This window comes from Nicotiana tomentosiformis, chromosome 1 (genome assembly GCF_000390325.3).
Source record: "Nicotiana tomentosiformis chromosome 1, ASM39032v3, whole genome shotgun sequence".
NCBI lineage: Eukaryota > Viridiplantae > Streptophyta > Magnoliopsida > Solanales > Solanaceae > Nicotiana > Nicotiana tomentosiformis.
Window position 1 is genome coordinate 156,846,452 of NC_090812.1, and position 13,031 is coordinate 156,859,482.

Sequence of the window (13,031 nt, forward strand, 5' to 3'; positions counted from 1 at the left end):
TCAGAATTCTTATGTCCAAAACGCCCACTAAATTTTGCCTACTACAACAGGATAAGTCACAAAATAATATTTTATCATATTAAAGTAACTAAAATATGTGTGAATATAAATGACCAGAAGGTCAAACAAATGACCTCAGTTATGACATGTCACTTTTCATGGCAGCTCTTTACCGCTTTATAAATTCCACGTCAAAAAATAAAAAGAAAAGAAGAAAGAAAAAGTTCAACCATGTAAAAAGTTTTACTATCCATGTTTTTAACAAAAGATAATTAAAAAATGTATTTAAATGAAATATGGGATAACTAAACAACTTTTATACTATAAACGGAACAGATCACACGGAGAGGTTCACTATGATTCGCTCACAAGCCTTTGTCATTGTCAGTCAACTAAGTAGGGCCTTTTTTTTTTTGTTTGAATAACTCATTCTCATTATATTTATTAAGTAACGCCCTATCCTATTGGATTTAGCTTTAAAATATCCTTCCTCCACATATAGGATTACAAATACATTTAACGTTATATTTTGGCTCAAAAATATCCCTACAACTAACAGTTGACTAACCGACTGCGTAAGCCTTTTAAAAAAAATCCATGTGGCACTCTTAATTGGTCCACGTGGACGGATATTGACTTTTTTAAAAATAACTAAAATGAGCAATTTGAGTGCAATTAGAAAGAGAAAGAGGAGTAAAATGAAAATTAATGGCAGCGTCTATAGGCACTCAGTTTGCTCATTTAAATTTATTTATTTTTAAATCATATCCTTCCACGTGGACCAATAAAAAAGTGTCACATACATCTGTATAAAAGCTTATATAGTCCGTTAGTCAACCGCTTATCTTGTGGACATTTTTGAGCTAAAATATAACGCTAAGGCATTTGTGATCAATAAGTAGAAGAAGAGTATCTTTAACCCAAATCCAATAGGATATGAGCATTTTTGACCCTTTTCCGTACTATAAAATTTATTGAGTGAAAAAAGCACGAGAAGTGGTGAGTGACGTGTCATAACCAGGTGTCAGAAATTAGATCTTCTGGCCGGACATTTGTGTTTTTTAAACTATTCAAACATAGTTCAATTACTTTAATAAAATAAAATAATTTTGAGATTTTAGTATTATATAGATACGAGGGTCTTTGCGTAACTGGTAAACTTGTTGTCATGTGACAAGAAGATCATGAATTCGAGCTCTCTTGCAGAAATGCAGGGTAAGACTGCGTACAATAGACTCTTGTGATCCGGCCCTTCCCTGGATCTTGCGCATAACGGGAGCTTAGTGCACCAGACGACCATTTATACTTGATAAAGTTAAGGTATCATACATCAAATTAGACAATGATTTCCAAAGTATATATACCTTTGTGGAATGTGATTTAGGCAACCCCAAACAGGGTAGGCTCCCATGGACAAGCCAACAATATAGAACTTTGGTCCTAATTGCAACTTGTTGGCTAGCTCCTGAATATCCAATGCTTCACTCTTCGCTGAACGTTTTGAATGTGGATCACTCTCTCCATAACCAGCACGATCATATGACAAGAGATATATTTGGAGCTCCTCAATCAGGTTCTGCATAGACAGATACAAGATTTGAAGTTTGTGATTTCCTATAACGATCTTAACTTAATATGTAATAATAATCGGATCAACGAACTTGGTTCCGAGTTAAATATTATTATACATTTAGTAAATTTTTAACACAAATATAAAATCAGCACAAAAGTTATTGAGTTCACGTGAACCCCTGACTATACCATAAATTCGCCCATGAGGTCGAGGTCTTGAGAACTTAAAATCAGAACCAGTAAATTTGAATATAACTTTGGAATGGAGCTATAGACGTTCAGGCAAAAGGGTTTAATTTAAACCCTCTTAATTAGAAAATTATATTCTACAAATGGCGACCAAGAGTCACTTTTGTTTAATCATAGCCTGATTGTACAAATAGTGCATATAATATATCTCACAGAAACGGATAGTTACATAGTTAACTCTTCAAGAAGTCTGATGCAATTATCCTGCTTAAATATGAAATAAGACAGCTGTTATAATCCAGAATTTAAGAGTACAACAACAGACTAGAAGTTTCATTGGAAAACAAAAAACAAAATAGCCGCCTATTCAACCGCTTAAATTAAAAATAATCGGTGAATATATAATATACGTATAATTAATATATAATATGTGTATAACACCATAGACACATAACACAATATAATCGATATATAGCTTACTAACGAGAAAAAGTAAACTATGAATTTATCGGGCTATTTGTATAAAGATCCCTTTAAAATACATGCACTTGCTAAGAGTTTCATAAAAATTATTGAAACATCCATTTTAAATCTGACCCAACATGAAATTTTTTCGCGAAAATAATTTTTCGGAAGTTTCTCCATTTTATTTTCCGTGATGGTGCTTGATTAGACACGAAATTAAAGAAAGCAAAAAATACTTTTGGAACTGGTGTACTTAAATATTTCATGACATTTCTGTAGCTATAACAACTTTTTATAAACAGATTAAAAGGAGAAGAGTTTACATACTTGGGAGATAGGTAGGTTCTCATCTTTGGAACTATCAAAGCCATGAACTTGGCATTCTCTTTGTCAATGCCTCTCTCTTTGTAGGCCAAATATCTACCATCTCTGAGTTTAATCCTTTGTGAAGTCACCGGAGGACCATTTAATGAGCCACAAATTTTTGGAGGGGGAGGTTTAATTAATGCCAAATATGCCCATCCCAGAAATACAATTAATGTTGCTACTGCTATTTGTAAAATTAGCACTGAAAAAGAGGAAAAATTAGATAAGAACAATACTGGTGATGGGAATAGGAAAAAATTAAGCTAAGGTAAAGAAGAGCAATGAGCAAACTAAATTTCAGAAAGGATGGAACACAATGCTAGCACTCCCTTCATTTCGCTTTATTTATCTTAGTTTGACTTGACATAAAGTTTAATAAAAAAAAAAGAACTTTTGAATCTTATATGTCGATATTTTTGAAGGATCCGGGCAACATAGGAAGAAAGACTACTAAAATCAATCACACTAAAACAAGAGCTCAGTTTAGACTAATCAAGACTAATCTATGTTTGAAGGGGAGCCTTTGAGCAATAACAAAATTATTTTTGTGTGATTTGGTCATGAGTTCGAACCGTGGAAGTAGTCACTAATACTTGTATTAGAGTTGGTTGTCTACATCACGATGTAGTGCTTCCCCGTATCCTGCATACACATGTGATACTTTGTACGCCAGACTGCCCTCAGACTATTTCTACCGTCAACCCCCCACAATTCACAACCTCTTTTTGGATCAATTGTACTTTAAGTAGGCATTTGGACATAAAAATTATTGTATGATATTTGAAAAAAAAATAGTATTTGGATTTAAATTGAAACATAGTATTTAGAATTTAAAATTATATTTGGACATGCATTTCATTTAAAAAACTATTGCAGTTTTGTGAGTGCAAAAAAGGCTTTTCCGTAAAATTTGAAAATTTTAATTTTTGAAAAACTCATTTTCGAAAAATCTCCAAAAACTTATAAATTTTCATATACAAACGTGTTTCTGAAAGAGATTTTCGGATAAAAGGAAAATAATTTATGGACAAACGAGTCCTAAAACTAACATAGGAAAGAATCAACCTAAATCCAATATTCCTAAGAAAAAAAGGGGGAAAAGTGAAAAGGCACTCGACAGTGAAACTAACGATCAACTATATTTAGCTAGTGAAGATAAGCATTAGAAACTGAAAGAAGAAACTAGGCAAACAAAAATAAGTGCAAAATAAATGTGATATAAGTTATAACTTACTTGGATTTCGTGGTAAGAACTCAAGCTTATGCTACTGTTATTTTTCATTACTAATATCTTTGGTACAAAAGATGTATATTGACGTGTAGTGATCAGTGTCACACTTCTTCTATGTATGCTGGTGCACATAGCTATTGCTATGGCGCAATCTTTGGGCCGCCTAATCTATAAGTAGGCCGTTTGCTATTGCTCTAAGGGCTACTCGCTTTTATAATATGGTTTGACTTCTTTGTTGCCATAACATGATGAATTGTGTTGCCTTTATCACCTTCGTCACAATGTTAATGTTGAATCATCTTTTATTTTTTCGTATATTAACTTCTTCATATTTTAATTCTTGTTTGAAAAATTCTGGCTCCCCTATATCGATAATTCCTAAATTTGAAAAGGATTTGTTAGAATTTCACAGGCGCCCTATTTGGTTGCCCCCATATAACTTGTACCTACTTTTAAAAAAAAAATTAATTAGTATCCCAAGTACAAACAACTTCAGGCCTCCTTCTTCTTAGTCGCTGTGAAAAAAAAAAGTGACGGTGTTTGTGCTAGCCATTGCAAGACTTTTACTCCTCCTCCTCCTCCTCTTGTATTTGTCTGTGTGTCCGTTGCTTATATAGTAGATGATTTAGTGTATAGAGTTTAGCTTATACACGGAAGATTAGATCATCGGTTCTGATAAGTCATAAAGTTTATGTTCACAATCTAATGATGAAATTGGACAAACCATCGGAATGGTTGTAGCACAAGATTAAATATAATTTATCTTGATATAATTATTATTTGTTGTATATGTCATTTATTGTTTTAATTTATTAAAATGCGAGATTCTTTCGTGGGTCAATAAGCCTGGTAAATTGGACAATAATAATATACATTGGCGAAGTAATAATTAGTTGATAGAATCCATATCTCGGCTTTTGAGATTGATGATATTCCTTTATGAAAGCTTATAAGTTTTCATGTGTAAACCTGGCTGGTGGATTTTGTATCCGACACATGAAATAAGTTAAGCGAAAGTCTAAAGGAAGTAATTAATAAATTAAATTGCCAATAATTTAATTTGATTGATTAGTATCTGAATCTTAACATGAGGAGTTAAATAAAGTTTTATGGAAGAATTTCAAAATTGAACTAAGGAGTGCAATTATGAATTTTTAGTGGAATAATTCGTAATTTATTATGGTAGAAATTAATTTCGAATTTCAAAATTAATTTCATAATAGGGAGCATTGTTAATTAAAGTATGCGGTCCCTACTGTGCCTAAATAATAGGAAATGAAGAAAATATTTTCTTAGTGCAAGAAGAAAACCTAACACGTTTTGGAAAAGGATTTAAACCTAAAAATGTGTCTATATATACTCCATATAGGGCTGGCCGTTTTTGCATTGGCTTTTTGCACGTTTTTCCTTGAAATTTTGCCCATCCGAAATTCTCTCTTTTCGGATATTATTTGGGTAACACAGTAGAAGACTGTGGAACGTTTTGCTGAGGTCGCGGTCTTGCTACTCTGAAACTAGAGACCGAGATTAATCTGCTTTGTTCACGCTTCAAGAGGTAACTCGAATAATCTCCGTATATGCTAATTATTTAATTTATACGTGAATATGATACTGAAATTGTTTACGCTATAATATATAATCCATCAGTTTGTTAGCAGGTTTTAAGGTGGTTTTTGGTATTTCGTAGTAGTAAGATGTTGTGGCGCTCATTTCTTTCTTCTTCTTCTTCATTATTATTATTATTATTATTATTATTATTAATAATAATAATAATAATAATAATAATAATTGCAAAATGAGTTTGTTAGATTTTTTGTCACTTTGACAAATTGATTATTGGGGTTTGTTCTTTGTGATATTTGGAGGTTATGTTTCAAATTTGAGGTCATATGGAATAGATTTTAGGTGTTGAATCGTGTATTAGATTGTTGAAATTCAAAGAACAATTTTTTTTCATTTTGGGCAACTTGCACTTCAGACCTATTTGGCCTTAAGTGCATGAAAACATTTGATACGCTTCAGACCTATTTGACTTTAAGTGCATCTTAAGTGCAAATTTTTCACTTGAAACCTATTTTAAGTGCATGAAATATTTATTGCACTTCAGGCCTTAAGTGTATCTTTAGCGTAATTTTTGCACTTCAGGCTTAATTAGCCTTAAGTGGATTGCACTTCACACTTTTTTCCTTCAACTTCAAATTCGATAAGTCTAAAGTTGATTTTAAAGTGGGTAAACTTAAAAAATGGCTATAAGTACAATTGTAACTCTAAAACTGAGTTTAAACACAAATGCCCCAAAAGATTTAAAGAAAATAGTCTCATTCCTCCTTTTTGACGGCTCTTTGTATATACACTAGGTATCCTCAAACAAAATTGTGGAATATCCTACTCCTATTTTTTTTTTCTTTTGCTATAATTGTTTTGTTTTCTTCTGCTCTTTCTTTCTTTCTTTCTTTCTTTTTTCCTCTTTTTGTGAGGTGAGTGGTTAAACGCTCTAAAAAGAACCTAATATCTTACTTGAGTTTTGAGATTGCTATTTTTTGCCTTGTTTTTGTTTCCTCTTTATTTTTCTATTTTTTTTATATAAATACTTATGTCACGACCCAATTTCTCCTATAGGTCGTGATGACGTCCAATATTACTACTAGGCAAGCCAACAATGAATTAGTCGTGTGATTATTTCTTTTAACAATTTAGAAATGGTTGATTTTTAGTTATTGGATAAATAAGAAGTGAAAAGTTAAATAACATGAGAAATAGACAGTTTTAAAAACAAATGAGATGAAGTAAATAATCAAAAATCACCAAGTGTTTACTAGCATAATCTCCAAGACCTGGTGGCACAAGTGTATGAGCTACTAGTAAAATATATAAAAAATACTACACTACTGTCTGAAGGAAATTAGACAGAAAGTAAAAGCAAAAGAAAGACTTCGGGTGCTGCAGAACGGGCTTGGAAGGCAGCTTATCGCAAAGTCTCGTGGGATCAAAGATGCGCGTCGGACTGATAACCAGATGCACCTGTCTCGGATCCTGAACGATTAGTACAGAAGTGTAGTATGAGTACATAAATAACATGTACCCAGTAAGTATCTAGTCTAACCTCGAAAAAGTAGTGAAGAGGGGTCAACTTCGACACTTACTATGGGCTAACAATAAAATACCGAAATTATATTAAGCATGGGCTACATAAATACAGCTGATAACTCAATAATAATAAATAAATAAATAATTCTTTCGCTAATAGTAAATCCCAAATTAATTTTCATCATTTAACAAATTAATCTCTCAAGCCAATGAAATAATATCAATTATAATTGGGCTCCAAGAATTTATTACGCACGGATTATGCTGAGGTCGTACGATCCGATCCAACATACAAATATATAAACTGTGCACTACCGAGGGTCGAACGACACGAACCATAGATGCATCTATTCTACGAGGGTCGAACCGTTCACCTCGTGCGTAAGTAGCCCCCACAAATAGAAGCACATATTAATTCAATTCGCCTATGAGGTTAATTCTCTCTTACAAGGTTAGAAAAGAGACGTACCTCGTCTCAAAGCTTACTTTCCGGTCCGCAAATGTGCTTTAAACCCTCAACTCGGTGCCAATCGACTCGAAACTAGTCAAATGTTATATAAAATAATCAATACATGTTCAAAAGTTCATATCCTAACTACTAAAGTGATTACCCAACCCCAATTGAAGGATTTCTAAAATTCATCCCCGGGCCCACGTGCCCGGATTCCAGAAAATTTTGAATAAAGTTGTTACCCATAAACTCACGAACTCAAATATATAATTTTTACCCCATTCCATAATCATTTTCGTGGTTAAACCCCATTTTTATCAAAACCCTAGGTTTTTCTCAAAATTCCCATAAATCCTACCATTTTCCATGTTAAATCTACTTATGATTCGTGTATTTAGTTAAAGAATTGATAGGGATCACTTACCTCTTAATGTTGATGGAAACCCCCTCCCCCCTCCCCCCAAACATGCTCTCAAAATCGCCTAAGACCAAATGAGAAATGAGGAAAATAAGTCTAAGTCCCATAATAAAAGTTGTTGCACAGGCCGCAGGTGTCGCATTTGCGACACCTTGTTCGCAAATGCGAAGCTGAGCCCACACTGTCAAGGTCGCATTTGTAACCACAACATCGCAAATGCGAAGGGAGGTTGATCGCAAAAGAAACTGGAAATCTCTCAAATGCGAGTCCTTCCTTGACCGGGCTTCTTCTCAAATGCGAAGCCTGTCTCACAAATGCGAGATTCGCAAATGCGAACAAAAGCTCGCATTTGCGATACCTGAGACACCAGCAAAAAAACCAGAAAACTAAAGTCTACCCATCCATCCGAACGCGTCCGAAACTCACCCGAGCCCTCGGGGATTCATACCAAACGTCCACACAAGTCTAAAAATATCATACGAACTTGCTCGCATGATCGAAACGCTGTAATAACATCTAAAAGCACGAATCGGATGCCAAAATACATGAATCAAATCATGAAAACTCAAAAATTCTGAAAACACATCCGCACGTCAAATTCCTATCAAATCACGTTCGATTGACCTCAAATTTTGTACACAAGTCCTAAATAACATTACGGACTACTCCAACTTTGGGAATCAGAATCCGAACCCGATATCAAAAAGTCCACTCTCGGTCAAAATTTTCAAAAACCTTCAAATTTCCAACTTTCACAAAATGACCCCGAAACGACCTACGGGCCTCCAAATCCATATCCGGGCACGTTTCTAAGTCTAGAATCACTATACGGAGCTATTACCAGGCTCAGCATCCTAAACAGACGTCTATAATGTAAAAATCCACTTCAACCCAAACATATGACATTCACCCAAAATGCCAACTTTCACTATTAGGCGTCGAAACGCTCCCGGGTCATCCAAAACTCGATCCAAACATACGCCCAAAACTGAAATCATCATACAAACCTATTGGAACCGTCAAATATCAATTCCGGGGTCGTTTACTCAAAACGTTGTTCAAAGTCAAACTTAGCCTTTTAAGGCCAACCTAAGAAAACAAGTGTTCAGATTTCAACCTGAACCCTTCCAAATCCCGAACTAACTATCCCCACAAGTCATATAACAGTAAGAGAACATAAGAGGAGTCTGATTTAGGAGAACGGGGTTATAGAAAGCAAAAATGTTATGCCTCGCAGTATTAGGTCGATATTATGCTCCGCAGTATTATATTACGTTGATGTTACGCTTCGCGGTATTTTATTACGACGATGCTACACCCTGTAGTATTGTACATTGAATTTATCGTAAGATAATTGACATCAGTTCAAGGACAAGATTATTTGGGGGTTATAAGTATTATGCTATTTCAAACAAATGATGAGTAAATTCGTGAAGGTGAAAGGGTAAACGAATCAAAGAAAATGAGTTTTGTTGAATGTTGTCATTTTGAGATAAAATACGGTCCAAGCCATAATATCCCGTATTTATGGACTAGTGCCATACAAGGTACCACATGACCATGATAGTAAGGTGTATAAAGTATGTTAAAAGTGAGTAGTATTTTAAGTAAGTTGAGATAATTCTTAATTATGTGGATAAGCCTAACCCCCCCTCCCCCCCAATGTGGCAACAAACCTACCCCAAATAAATGACTCTTAGTGTTATATGGTAAGGTGGCAAAATTAGAGAGTTAGGTGGCTAAGTCATCCTAAGTGGGTCCCACACCCACCAAAATTTAAAAGCCTCCCTAAATTACATAAAGAGGTGTTGATATCTCTACAATATGAGGAATGGAGTCTTCAGCAAGTTCATACAAGAACATATATGATAGTAACGTGAGTAACTTCAAAAAAAAATTCATTTTTTTGGGGGGGGGGGGGGAGGGGTTATAGAAAGGGAAAAGCCAAGGACGAAAAGGTGAGGGATTTTGAAATTCATACGAGACTCCATATGAAATAGCAACGACAGTTCTTGGTTTAGTAAAGGAATTCATACGAAATTATACTGCGTAATAGCAACGGAATTTTGCGATTCTAAGGGAGTACGGTGCAATCTTTATCAAGAATATCATACGAATTTTTCCCTACTTTGATCCGCCGTTATGTGTTGTCGCAATCAACGGGTGTTAAAGGGATTGTCAAGAGAATCGGTTAAGGTATGTTAAGGCTATCCCTTCTTTCTTTTTGGCATGATCCATGCGATACAAACGAAACGAGTAAACGGCCAATTTTCATAAATGACTCTATTCATAGAAGAACTAGGGTTGTCTATATTCTTGATTCCCCATGTGAATTATTATTATTTCTTCTGTTCATGGGTCTCAGAAAAATACGTATTTGATAAAGTTTATCCGAAAGGCATATTGATTTTATTACATTCCAGGAAATCTTATTAACGTATTTCTTATGCATTTCATGCATTTATACATGTACATTGACCCATGACCATATGGCGTTATATACGCATATATTATATGTATATGGGATATGGAAAAAGGTTACGATGTTATATACGTACCACCACCTGATCAGCTGGTATACAATGATAATTTGCCCCCAGTGGCCGAGATGATATGATGAGATGCCCTCGGAGGCTTGATAATGTTATGTACGCATATACCTATGCATGATATGACATTTATACGCATATGCATGGCATTGTAAATATTATTTATTCACAGAGTTATTCAGACTTACATGTTGAGTCATTTACTCCATGTTTCTCATATCTATTATTTACTGATTTTCATTCCTTACATACTCGGTACATTATTTGTACCGACGTCCCTTTTGTCTGGAGACGCTGCGTTTCATGCCCGCAGGTCCCGATAGATAGGTCGAGAGTCCTCCAAGTAGGCTATCATCTTAGCGAAAGATGTTGGTGCGCTTCATTTGCTCCGGAGTTGCCTATTTGGTCAGTATACATTGGACACGTATTGATTGGTATGTCGGGGCCCTGTCTCGGCCTCATGATGTTTATGTAATTTTAGAGGCTTGTAGACATATGTAATGTATATAAAAGTTTGTATGGCCTTGTCGGCCTATATTTTGAGTGCATAAATGATCATGTTGGCCTTATAGGCCCGTATGTCACGTGCATAAATTTCTATATCATGTTGGGTGGTCATACAAAATATACGTTACGTTGGTACTCGGTTGAGTAAGGTGCCAGGTGTTCGTCGTGGCCCATCAGTTTGGGTCGTGACAAAAGTGGTATCAGATCAATTCTATCCTAGGGAGTCTACAAGCCGTGTCTAGTAGAGTCTTGTTTATGGGTGTGTTGTGCACCACACTTATAAGCAGGAGGCTATAGGGTATTTAGGACTGTCACTCTTTCTTCTTACTCTAGATCGTGTGGTAGAGCTCAGTTGTAAGAACTCAATTTCCTAAACTCTATCTTGTTCATAATACGACGATGCCTACATGTAGAAAGACGGTTGGTAAGGGATTGAATGAGGTTGTGGAAGAGTTGAGTAAGAGGAACTCAATTTTGCATCATGCTTATGATGAGTAAATATAAGGTCTCCAGCAGATCATGTGTGTACTAAGACGTGTGAGCTTCTTGTTAAGGAGCCCTAAGGCATGAATATCTATCCACCCATATGGTGAAAAGCGACGAGAGAATGAGAAGGTACAAGTTTCAACAAGTAAAAGAAGCAAGGTGAAGAAGGGTACAAGGTACCCAGTTAGTAAAGATGAACATTATCTATAATTCAGGAAGAGAGATATAAGCATTTTGAGTTACCTTCAACAGTAACAGAGGTATGTACAATTGGTCACACCTATTTCAGTTATGCTCTATGAGGGCTAACATGTGTAGTTTAAGAAAAAGGGCGGGATATCAGGATCCGGCTGGGGTTAGAGTAACCCAACATAGTGAATGGATTGTTTGCGTTAATTGACATTTCCGAAGGATATTGCAAACGTGTTAATATATGGTGCACTCTAAAATAGTACAGATAGATATGAGTACTACAAATATAGACATTAGAAGCCTTGAAGGGATAAATATTACCTTAGTATGGCTCCCGTCCCTAGTAAAGAAAGAATGTTAGGTAACCCGAAGAGCCAGTGGATGGAACAAGGGGAGCTAAATAATTATGAAAGCATGACGTCAAAGAAAGGAAGTAAGGGTTCCTGCCCGGGATGTTATGGATAAATAAGGAGCCAGTGCGAGAGGTAAGTTAAGACAAAGGAAATAACCCACGGAAGATTACGCAGAATATTGATATGAGAATGGGCCAACGAGTAGTTGATTCAGGAAGAGCCTAGTAATGGCTAGACAAGAGGATACAGACAAATCAACAGATCGTGCGAGATAAACATATTGAACCCCAACATATGGAATTCAGTCTCGCAGATACGACATTGTGATCCTTGAGAAATATTCAGATATGAGTTGGGGTAGTTAAAGGTACCGTATGAGTGTTACAGAAATAAAAGAGAATGACACTGGGAAGATAGTCAAAATATTAGTTCAGAATCAACCCTACAAGCACAAGGGCGTGGAAATAAATAACTACGGATAATTATAGGCGAGGAAGGACATCAAAAATTCTATCGGGAATACGATGTAATAAGCTCGCAACTTTACAAGAGTCAAAGGGTCTTCCCTAAGTACTACAACGAAAGGCTAGCTGAGAAAATAAGGAAGAAGGCTTCAACCTAAGCACAGTGACCTAAAGAGGAAATGGTCTTGTAACAACATCCTTACAGCAACATTGTACGCACTCCATAAGAAAGTTGCACCTATCGTAGCTAATGAGTGGGAAATGAAACCAAAAGTAATAGTTGAGATCATATGAGTTGCACAAATGCGTGGGAACTAAGATAATCTAAGTACGCATGCAATGAAGGGACAGAAAGACCAGGAAAAGTAATAGCTTACGTTTAAAGAAAGATGAGAAGGAACGAAAGAAATTATTCGATCACTGATCCAGAGTTAGTTACGTTATGAACGCACTTAAGATTTTGGAGTATTATCCATGCAGTATATATGTTGACAATCGTACAGCTATAAAAGACTCCGATATAAGTTAAAAGAAAGAATTGAGTCTAGGTCACGGACAAAAGATTGAATTATTAAATGATTGTATCATGGATATTCCATAGCGTCCATGAAAGGCTAAAGTAATAACTAATACCAGGAGCCGTAAATCGGAAGATAGCTTAAGCTTGCATAAAGGTTGGTCAGAGGAAAGAGGAAACTAAA